Genomic DNA, 9,715 nt, shown 5'->3' with positions numbered 1-9,715 from the left:
GGATGGGCTGGTGGGTCAGAAGACCTCCCTGTGTTTGTTGTACTCTTCCCAGGCACACATTGTGTGCACGTCTGTAAGTTTATGTTTGCAGTTTCGGAGGCTACATCAGTGGCTGGGGACGTAGCTCCCGCAGGCAGAAGAGTGTTTGCCTAGCATGCATGATGGCATGAATTCAGTCCCAGTGCCTCACAGACTGGGCTTGGTAGTACACTCCTGCAGTTCAGCAGCCCTCAGCAGGACCAGAGTTCAGGGTTAGCTTTGATTACATACTGAAATGGAAGCCTGCACAGCCTGCATCAGAAACTAGACAGGAAAATTACTCTGGTATTTCACACCTAAATCTTTCATCTTCATGACTTTTGTTTGAAAAACCAAGCAAAACTGCCTGGAGTTAGCCATTTCATAATCCTCAGCTCAAAAACGAATGGCTCACTCAGGTGTGTTATGTATGCGACCCCGCCTTTTTAAAAGGATTCGTGAAAATGGGAGACATTTATAAAGACACTAACTGGTGAGACTGCAAGAGCGGGTGAAGGGAAATGTGGGTACAGTTTCTTTGCTGGGATCCTAGAAACCATGTAATTAGTATTGTCCAAGTTCACAAAATCACAGATAATGCAGCGGTTGTTGCTGCTTGACATCCATGTCAAGGAAAGGTTTGTAATGGAGTCCTGTATTAGCTGCTTGCCCCAAACCCAGAACCGTGCCAGATCTTGGCAAATTAACATCTTAGAATTCACCTCCTCATTATCGTGGGATCACATGAAGTGCTTATCCTTAAATAGAAGCCTGTGTTACTTTGGTGGGCCTTGCCAGACTTTCCTGTAAGGACTTGGGGGAACACTGGTAGGTTCAAATGAAGGAGCAATATTGGCATAAATGGTTCCATCTGGTTAATGCATCTTGTTTGGTCCAGGGAGTTAGTAAGAGGAAGAAGCTTTGGGTTTTGTAGCAGTAGACTTGATCTCTGATGATGACTAATTGCAGATACCTTCACAGTCAGGGAATGACCCTATTGTAGGTGAGGGCTTTGCAACCTCCATGTGTTCTTTCCTCCCTCATTCAGAAGCTAGGAACATAGAGAGGTAGCACAGGAATCCCAAACACAGACCTGCCCCAGCCCCAGCCCCAGCCCCTGTACCCGCTCCTGCCCCTGCCCACGCCCACGCCCACGCCCCTGCCCCCGCCCATGCCCCTGCCCCTGCCCATACACCTGCCCCTGCCCCTCCCCCGCCCCTGCCCATACATCTGCCCCTGCCCCGCCCCCGCCCCTGTACCCGCCCCCGCCCCTCCCCTGCCCCTGCGCCCTCCAAAAAAACCTCCAACAACAGTAAGCACAAACTGGTGGAATCTTCTAGACTAGAGATTGTCTGAAAGTTTTCCTTCTTAGCCTAGAACACAACTTTTTCTCCTCTTTTAAACAAAACAAAGTTTACAAGCTGTTTACATAGACCTCTACTATGGGTAAATAATAGTCTTTAGAATATTAGAATAATTGGGGAAGAAAGGCCAATTGCCAGACGTTCCTGCTTGATCAAAAGATGATTTTAGCCAGGCATGGTGTCACACACCTTTAATCTTAACACACCAGAAGGCAGGGCAATCTCTGTTTTTGAGACCAGCCTGGTCTACATTACAAGCTTCAGACCAAGAAAAATAAATTTCTGACTTTTTTTTTTCCGAGACAGGGTTTCTCCATGTAGCCTTGGCTGTCCTAGACTCACTTTATAGACCAGGCTGGCCTCGAATTCACAGCAATCTGCCCACCTCTGCCTCCCGAGTGCTGGGATTAAAGGCATGCGCCACCACGCCCAGCTTCTGACTTCTTAAATATATTTTTAAGTAGGTTGAATGGAGGCTGGAGATATGGCTCAGTGGTTAAGAGTTCAATTTCCAGCAACCACATGGTGGCTCACAACCATCTATAATGAGATCTGGTGCCCTCTTCTGGCTTGCTGGCACATATACAGGCAGAATACTGTATGCATAATAAATCTTGAAAAAAAAATAGGTTGAATGGATTAATACTTAGACAACTTGTTCTTCATTTACATATTTTTGCTTTTTTAAACTATCCATTCATCTTAACTTGCATATTTATTTATTTTACTAATGTTGTTATATAAGTGTATTTATCACATTTGACTTCTTGATGTGTAAAAAACTCTATACAAAAAGTATTTTAGGGCCTAGAGAGAGATGTTCAACTGTTAAGAGCATTTACTGTTCTGTCAGAACTAGAGTTTGGTTCCCATCACCCACATTGACAGCTCACAGATACCTGTGACTCTATCTAGCCCTAAAAGATCTGATGCCCCCTTCTGACCTCAGCGGGCACATGCACATATAAGCAAAATAACATAAAATTTATATGTTTATATAAATTTATGCACCAGACATGAGGTGATACATTTGAGTCTCTGGTCAGCCTGGGCAATGTAAGACCCTGTCTCTAGAAAAAGAAAAATTCCAACCCATCTCTAGTCAGGCCTGGGTTGTAAGGGGGACATAAGGTGTTTTCAAATGTGACTTTTAGAAGGTCACAACTTAAAGAGGACTATTGAGAAAGTATTTATGCCTTTGAGAGTAGAAAGGGCTGTAGAGCATGAGCCAGAGGCTTGGGTGTCCTCACACTAGCTCTGCCTCTCATTTGTTCTGTGTCCTCAGCCATGTTCTTCCCTCTCTCCGCCTGTCTCCCGACAGTGATGGTACCTGCCCTCACCTACCTCACCAAGTCTTCTGAGAATCAGTCTGTTTGTGGATAACGCTCGACTTCCCCAAAGGAGAAGCTATTCAGAAGTTGAGAGTGGTAGCGGGGGTTCTGAGGGTCCTTTCCAGCAGCTGCGTGAAAGTGTCTTCATTGCCACAGGCCCTTTTATGAACAAGCATGAGAGGCATGGAGGCATCGGGACGTGGTTTTCGGTGTGTCCCATCTCCTCCCGGCCGGAGGTCCAGTGCATGGCACAGTTTTTTTTTTTTTTTGGTTTTTTTTTTTTTTTTTTTTTTTTTTGGTTTTGTTTTGTTTGTAATAATGCCTAGCAAAAACGTAAGTTTTCAAAAACCAGATTCCTTTCAGAGGTGCTAAAGTGGTTGCAGCTGCACTTTGAGCTAATGGTGAAGCCAGGAGGCTCCCAGATTAACTTGATCTGTCATCTCCAGGTGCCTGTGTTCCGAGTCCGGCCCAGCTGCTGTTCTGCAGGGCCGACTTTGTGCTGCTTGGCAGACATTTGGTACTTTTCCCTGGGAGAGGTGGGTAGGCTCCAAGAGAAAAGTGTACTGATTTCATTCATTACTTTACAGAATTGAACTTTGCTTTGCTTTTAAATCTCCAATCATTTACCTATAAAAATTAAAACATAAGCCAGACACCTCTAGTCCCAGCATGCAGGAGGCTGCAGCAGGCAGATCACAAATTTGAGGCCAAGGCTACTTAGTGGGACCCTCTCTCAAAAGTCAGAGAGACAGGCTGGCTGCAGGTGACATTGGATGTATGACCCAGGTATCCTATGGAATGTAGCCAGGGCCTTACATTTCAACAGCAACAGGAACTCCATTTCCTTGTAAGATGGGGGGCTCCTGTGTCTAGGAAGGGCATATTACCACAGGTATAAACAGTTCCTTTTTACAACAGACAAGTTTGTTGCTTTTGCTTTTGTTTTTTTTTTAATAAGGAAAGATGGATGGATGTTAAGTATATAGGGTATGGATGAATCAGTGTTTATTCTTATCCTTACCGATACTGACATCCCATTCCTGCAAGCATTTAGGCCTTTCCAACTTCTTGCTAGCAAATATGGTATCTGTGGTTAGTGGAATAGAATTACAAGGTGAGAAGTTGGGGAGCTTTGTGCTTAAAAATTAAAAAGCTAAGTGTGGTGACTCACACTTGTAATCCCAGCACTTGGAAGGCAGAGACAGGATAGGAGGGTCATCCTAAATTTCAGGCCAGCCATGGCTGTGTAGCAAGACCTTGTCTCAAAAAACAAAAATAAAAATAAGCCACCATGTGCAGTGCGCTAGCTAGCACTGATACATCACAACACTGTTAAATGGTTTTTACTGTAATGTGTAGCTTTAATGTCTTTCTCAGTTATGCACCCATAAAGTATTACTGTATCTTCTAAGTAAATATCATCTGTATGAACCAATATGTGGGTGCATTTGCAGGCTGTGGAAAGCAGTGATATGTGTATGTGTGTATATATAAATACTTTATAACACTTTGTAGATTAAGTTTAAAGAGACAAAATATTATGTTGTTTCCTTCATGTTGGGAAGACTAACATGGCAGTGTGACCATTCCATTGCAATCACGCCCTTCATTCAAGATTCCCTTAAACATAAAGCATCACTAACTGCTTCTACTTAACAGTTGCTGCTTCAGTTAAACCTCAAGTAATGGAGTAAGAACTAACATTCTTCTTAAAAGGACCTTTTTGAAGAGTGAAATGTAAATTATAAGACGTGTGGGGAGGGTGGAGCCACCTGCCCAATGTCCTCCACATGGATAGCCTTTTAAATTTACCTTTTAATCACCTTGACCATGTGTGCCTATTTGTATTACAGATGTGAACTTCTATTTCAGAGTTAATAGCAGAATGTTTTGAAACGGAAATATTACATAAATTCAGAGTAATCTTTCCCACCCTTTTCTCATACTCCCAGCTCTTGCCAAATATTCCTACTGACACCAGGGTGCAACATGGGGTTCTGACCCCCTCGTCCTCACTGTCCCTTCCTGCAGTAGCTCTGACATATGCCTGAGCTCCCCTCATTTTCTTTGTTGGCTTTTCACAAGAAAGAGCAGTTTCCTGTAGCATTTAGACCGCAGCATTTCGTGTTTGTCTACCTGCTGCCTTTTTACATATTTGGCTACGTGCTGACATCAGGTAAAACAGTGGGGTGGGTCTGATCTGTACGTTACTATGGGACCAGAAATGACACAGAATGATGATCTTGGCTACCATATAAATGAAGAGGAGTTGGGACTCTGTTAGTAGTGATGTGTGTGATCACTGCGTCGTTATAGTCACCAAAGGCTGAGCTCTATCACTGTGTACTGGGGGCCGGGCTCTGGCCTGTCATGTTAACTTCTTAAAGATGATGTGTGATTATTGAGAGCAGAAGCTAATAAAGTTTTTAATCAAAAGTGCTTGTCTTTGGTATTTCTAACTTGGCATTAAATTTTCTAAAAGAAATCCAAAACCTTATGTGTAAAGTTGAGCTTGAAGAAGTTGGTTTTAAATGGTTTGGTCATGTGCAACACTTATGTAAAAGCTCATGATTCCTCCTGCGCCAGAGTGTCACCAAAATGTCCTGTGCCCGAATCCCTCGCATCTCTGCCATTCTGCAAAAGGAGAGGCTCTATGTTGTGCTTGTCTTTACTCTTTGACTTTAAAATAATCATTTTGTTGTTGCTTATCTTTAGTTTAAAGTATAACTTACACTGATACCTGCAATAAAAAAATTTAAACTGCTGTTGTGTTTTTTTTTTTTTTAAGATTTATTTATTTATTACATATACAGTGTTCTGCCTGTACACATGCACGCCAGGAGAGGGCACCAGATCTCATTATAGATGCTTGAGAGCTACCATGTGGTTGCTGGACCTTTGAAAGAGCAGCCAGTGCTCTTTACCTCTGAATCATCTCTCCAGCCCCTGTTATGGTTATTTTTATATAATTGTGTTTGTTTCTCAGTTTTTCTCTCTTAACCCAGCTATCACACGAATAATTGAGCCTCCATTATATTATTTTAACAAGCTTCACAGCACAAGAACTGAGCAGTATTAACTCTATAATCAATCCTCTAAACTAATCTGGCTTTCTCCCAGCATACAAGCACTTTGTGACTTTTCCTGCTGAGCTCTCTCTTGGACCTCTACCACATCTGAATCCCCTTTCTTCTCTAACTCCTCCTCCCAGGCTGGCAGGAAGTGCAACCCTATTCTCTCCCCTGCTCAGTGATTGGCTGTAAGATGGTTTATTGGCATATAGAGACTATTTTGGGGAGCAGTGTTTATACAGCATTGAGACAAGAGATTCTCAGAACAAGGATTGCAGCCAGATATGGGAGTAGAGAAATCAGCATTTGAATTACACAATAACTTTATGCCTACAAACTGCTCTAAACTTTCTGTTGTGTAGTTAACTACTATTAACTCTTCACACTGAGGTGAGGGGAAGCCATCTGACACAGTAGAAAGAATCAGGTTTTATAGTCATGAAGTCTTGTGTTTAAATCTTCACTCCATAACACGTTGAGCAAGTTCCCAGATGCTTCTAAATCTTTTTAAGTTAAGTGTGTGTGTGTGTGTGTGTGTGTGTAACAATAAGATAGCTCAGCAAGTAAAGATGCTTGCTCCAAGCCTGGTGGCCTGAGTACCCACATAAAGGACAGAACAGACTCCTAAAAGTTTTCATCTGATTTCACATGCCCACCAGATGACTCTGTGTGTGTGTGTGTGTGTGTGTGTGTGTGTGTGCGTGCACGCATGTACACACTCTACAATGTAGATATAATTTTTAAAGTCTGTTTAATTTAGGCTGTCAGAGTATTTCATGCTAGCACTTGGGAAGCAGAGGCAAGAGGATTACTATACGTTCAAGGCCTGGACTACATAGACGAGAACTTGTCTATAAATAAAATAAGTAAATAAATAATCATTCACCCCAATATGAAATAATTTGATCAAGTGCTAGGGCCATTTATGTGAGTTCATATATGGAAAGTATTTCGAAATGCTGGGCATGTGGGTAGAGCTTGGGTTTTAAAGACATCACTCCTCCCTGACACACACATTTTTCTCTTAAAGAAAAGACACTAGGTAGAACTGGTAAGATGGCTCAGCAGATAAAGCTACTCGCTGCCAAGCCTGACGACCTGAATTCCATCCCTGAAACCACTTCGAGTGGGGAAACTGACTCCCACATGGTTATCCTCTGACCTCCACACATGTGAATTTTTTAAAATTGGGGCTGGAGAGGGCTCAAAGGCTAAAAGCACTGGCTGGTCTTCAATTCCCAGCACCCACACGGCAGTTTACAACTGTCTTTAACTCCAGCTCCACCAGACCCAACACCCTCACACAGACAAAACACCAATGTACATGAAATTTAAAAATCACTTTTTAAAATTAAAGGAATTGGATAGAATGAAAATGTATTAAAGTATCCTTTATTCACCTGTCTAATTGTAGTCTCAGAAGCTTACTGCCTCCATCTGCTAACCTAGGCCTAGTTCTGGAAGCTTCTAGCCTCCATACAATCTAATCTAGGCCTGGAATGTTTTCAGCCTCTGAGACTTACTGCTGAATATGCTCACCCTTTCTAGCTCTTTCTGAACTCTGGCTGCCTGGTTCAACTCAGCTATTCTGGCTCAAACTCCTCTCCAAGTTGACTGATTCAATCTGTCTTCTCTCAACTCCTCACTGAATTGTTCTTGGAAAAACTGTCTCTGAATTCCACAAACTGAGCTGCACTGAAATCTGCTGTACTCTCAAACTCTACTGTCTCCACAAACTCTTGTTCTCTCTCTGAACTGTTTTTGTTGTTTGTTTTGTTTTTCAAGACAGGGTTTCTCTGTCTATCCTGGACTCGCTTTGTAGACCAGGCCAGCCTTGAACTCACAGAGATCCACCTGCCTCTGCCTCCCTGAATGCTGGGATTACAGGTGTGCCACCATGTCTGGCTTCTCTGCAATGCTCTTAGGTAGCTTCTCTTTCCTGTCTCTTCTCATGAGAGTTGGACCTATCCTATCTATGACTCATTCTGTCAAATCTTTTTCTGACTCACTTTGTCTGCCCCTCAATTAGATGCCATTGTTTGGGATTAAAGGTGTGTACTAAATTCTAGCCAGAGGGACTAAGGGTGTGTACTAAACACATGTCTGTATTCCAGCCAGGTCACCCAGACCTAGGTCTCTGGATGTGATCCCTTGCCAGAGCAGCCATGTTGCTGGATTAAAATTCCTCCACACGCTGGGCGTGGTGGCCCACACCTTTAATCCCAGCACTCGGGAGGCAGAGGCAGGTGGATTGCTGTGAGTTCGAGGCCAGCCTGGTCTACAAAGCAAGTCCAGGACAGCCAAGGCTACACAGAGAAACCCTGTCTCAAAAAAACAAAACAAAACAAAACAAAACAAAAAATCCTCCACACACCTGACGAGTATTGCTGCACCTGCTTCGGGGACTTTCCATGACCACTTGTAACCACCTATACCCCTCATGCACGTGTACTTATGTGACAGACACACGCATAGACACATATGGGTAAAATGATAAAACTTTAAAAATAAATTAAATTCAAAACAATATCTTCATAATATCCATCACCATCAAGGTACATAGTAGAGTGTTCAGTAGGAAAGACAGGTGTAATGGTAAGTAACACTGTATTTGCCTGTAGGCATTGTAAATGTAACTCCAAAGAAAGAAATTTTAGGAAACCATAGTGCAGCTGGCCTCTCCACCCACCAAACAGGCTGTGCAAGCAATGCACAAAAGCCTCCACAGACATTTAACACAGCTGTGTTCGGTGGCCAGCTGTGGGCGATGCTCACTAAGACATTTTTCTATCAGAACACATCAGCTGAAGAAATATTAACTAAAATACTTTAGGGAGCTGAGGATCAAATCTCAAGCTTCATGTATATCTAAACAAGCACTTGACCACAGCACTGCATGCCTTGGTCCCATCTCTTTTGATTAAATATCAATCACTTTAAAAGTTATGCATTCTCCCAGGTGGTGGCGCACGCCTTTAATCCCAGCACTCGGGAGGCAGAGACAGGCAGATCACTGTGAGTTTGAGGCCAGCCTGATCTACAAAGGGAGTCCAGGACAGCCAAGGCTACACAGAGAAACCTTGTCTCAAAACAACAACAACAAAGTTATATACATAAAACAGGTGATGGCGATGAAGAGACAAGCAGAGGGAATATCTTACCTACCTGGGTTTCTCCTTGGCTTGGGCCACAGCTGTACACATGCCCCCCTTCTAACTGCACTTGACAAGCTAGGATCCCACCTTCATCAAGCTGCACAAACACCCACCCTTGAAAAATGGAATAAGTTTCTCTGTCCATAACCACCATCAATGACCCCTTTCATGGAAAGCCTTATTCAAACATACTCCTAAATATATGAAGATACAGAGTGAGTGGGCCCATCCAGCCTATACTGGTTGGAGGTAGATGTGCAGTTAGGCAAACTGTCCTCTGAGTAAACTCTGAGGGAGAATCCCCTAATTACTATGCAAAATTAGGCATACATAAAATTAAAAACAGATGCATTGTGGGAAGAAACATGTGCAGTAGGGAAAAAAAGTTTATGTAACCCAGAAATATCAATCAAAATAGAGAAGTATCCAGATTTTATATGTGTTTGCATTTGTTTTGTTTTAAAGTTTTCAGATTTCCTGCTTCTTGGTCTGTCTCTAGGATCCCTCATAATCCGGAAGGCCCCTTGACAATCAGGGTCTATAAAAGCAAGGACAGGAACAGCAGACCCACTGATCTGAAGAACAGGACCTGAATCAAATCTTTGGTCTTAGTGAGGAAAATCCAACATCCTGAACTGCCCCGAAAGTAAAAGGTTATTAGTGGATAACTATCTCTAATCTGGCTCCGGGGCCCTAAACCTTGTAAAAAAACAAAAACAATAACAAAAACAAAAACAAAACACAGGGCTGGAGAGATGGCACATTGGTTAAAAGCA

The sequence above is a fragment of the Acomys russatus genome, chromosome 29 (genome assembly GCF_903995435.1).
Source record: "Acomys russatus chromosome 29, mAcoRus1.1, whole genome shotgun sequence".
Taxonomy (NCBI): Eukaryota; Metazoa; Chordata; class Mammalia; order Rodentia; family Muridae; genus Acomys; species Acomys russatus.
The sequence above is the reverse complement of the archived record's forward strand: the minus strand, read 5'-3'. Positions refer to the sequence as shown.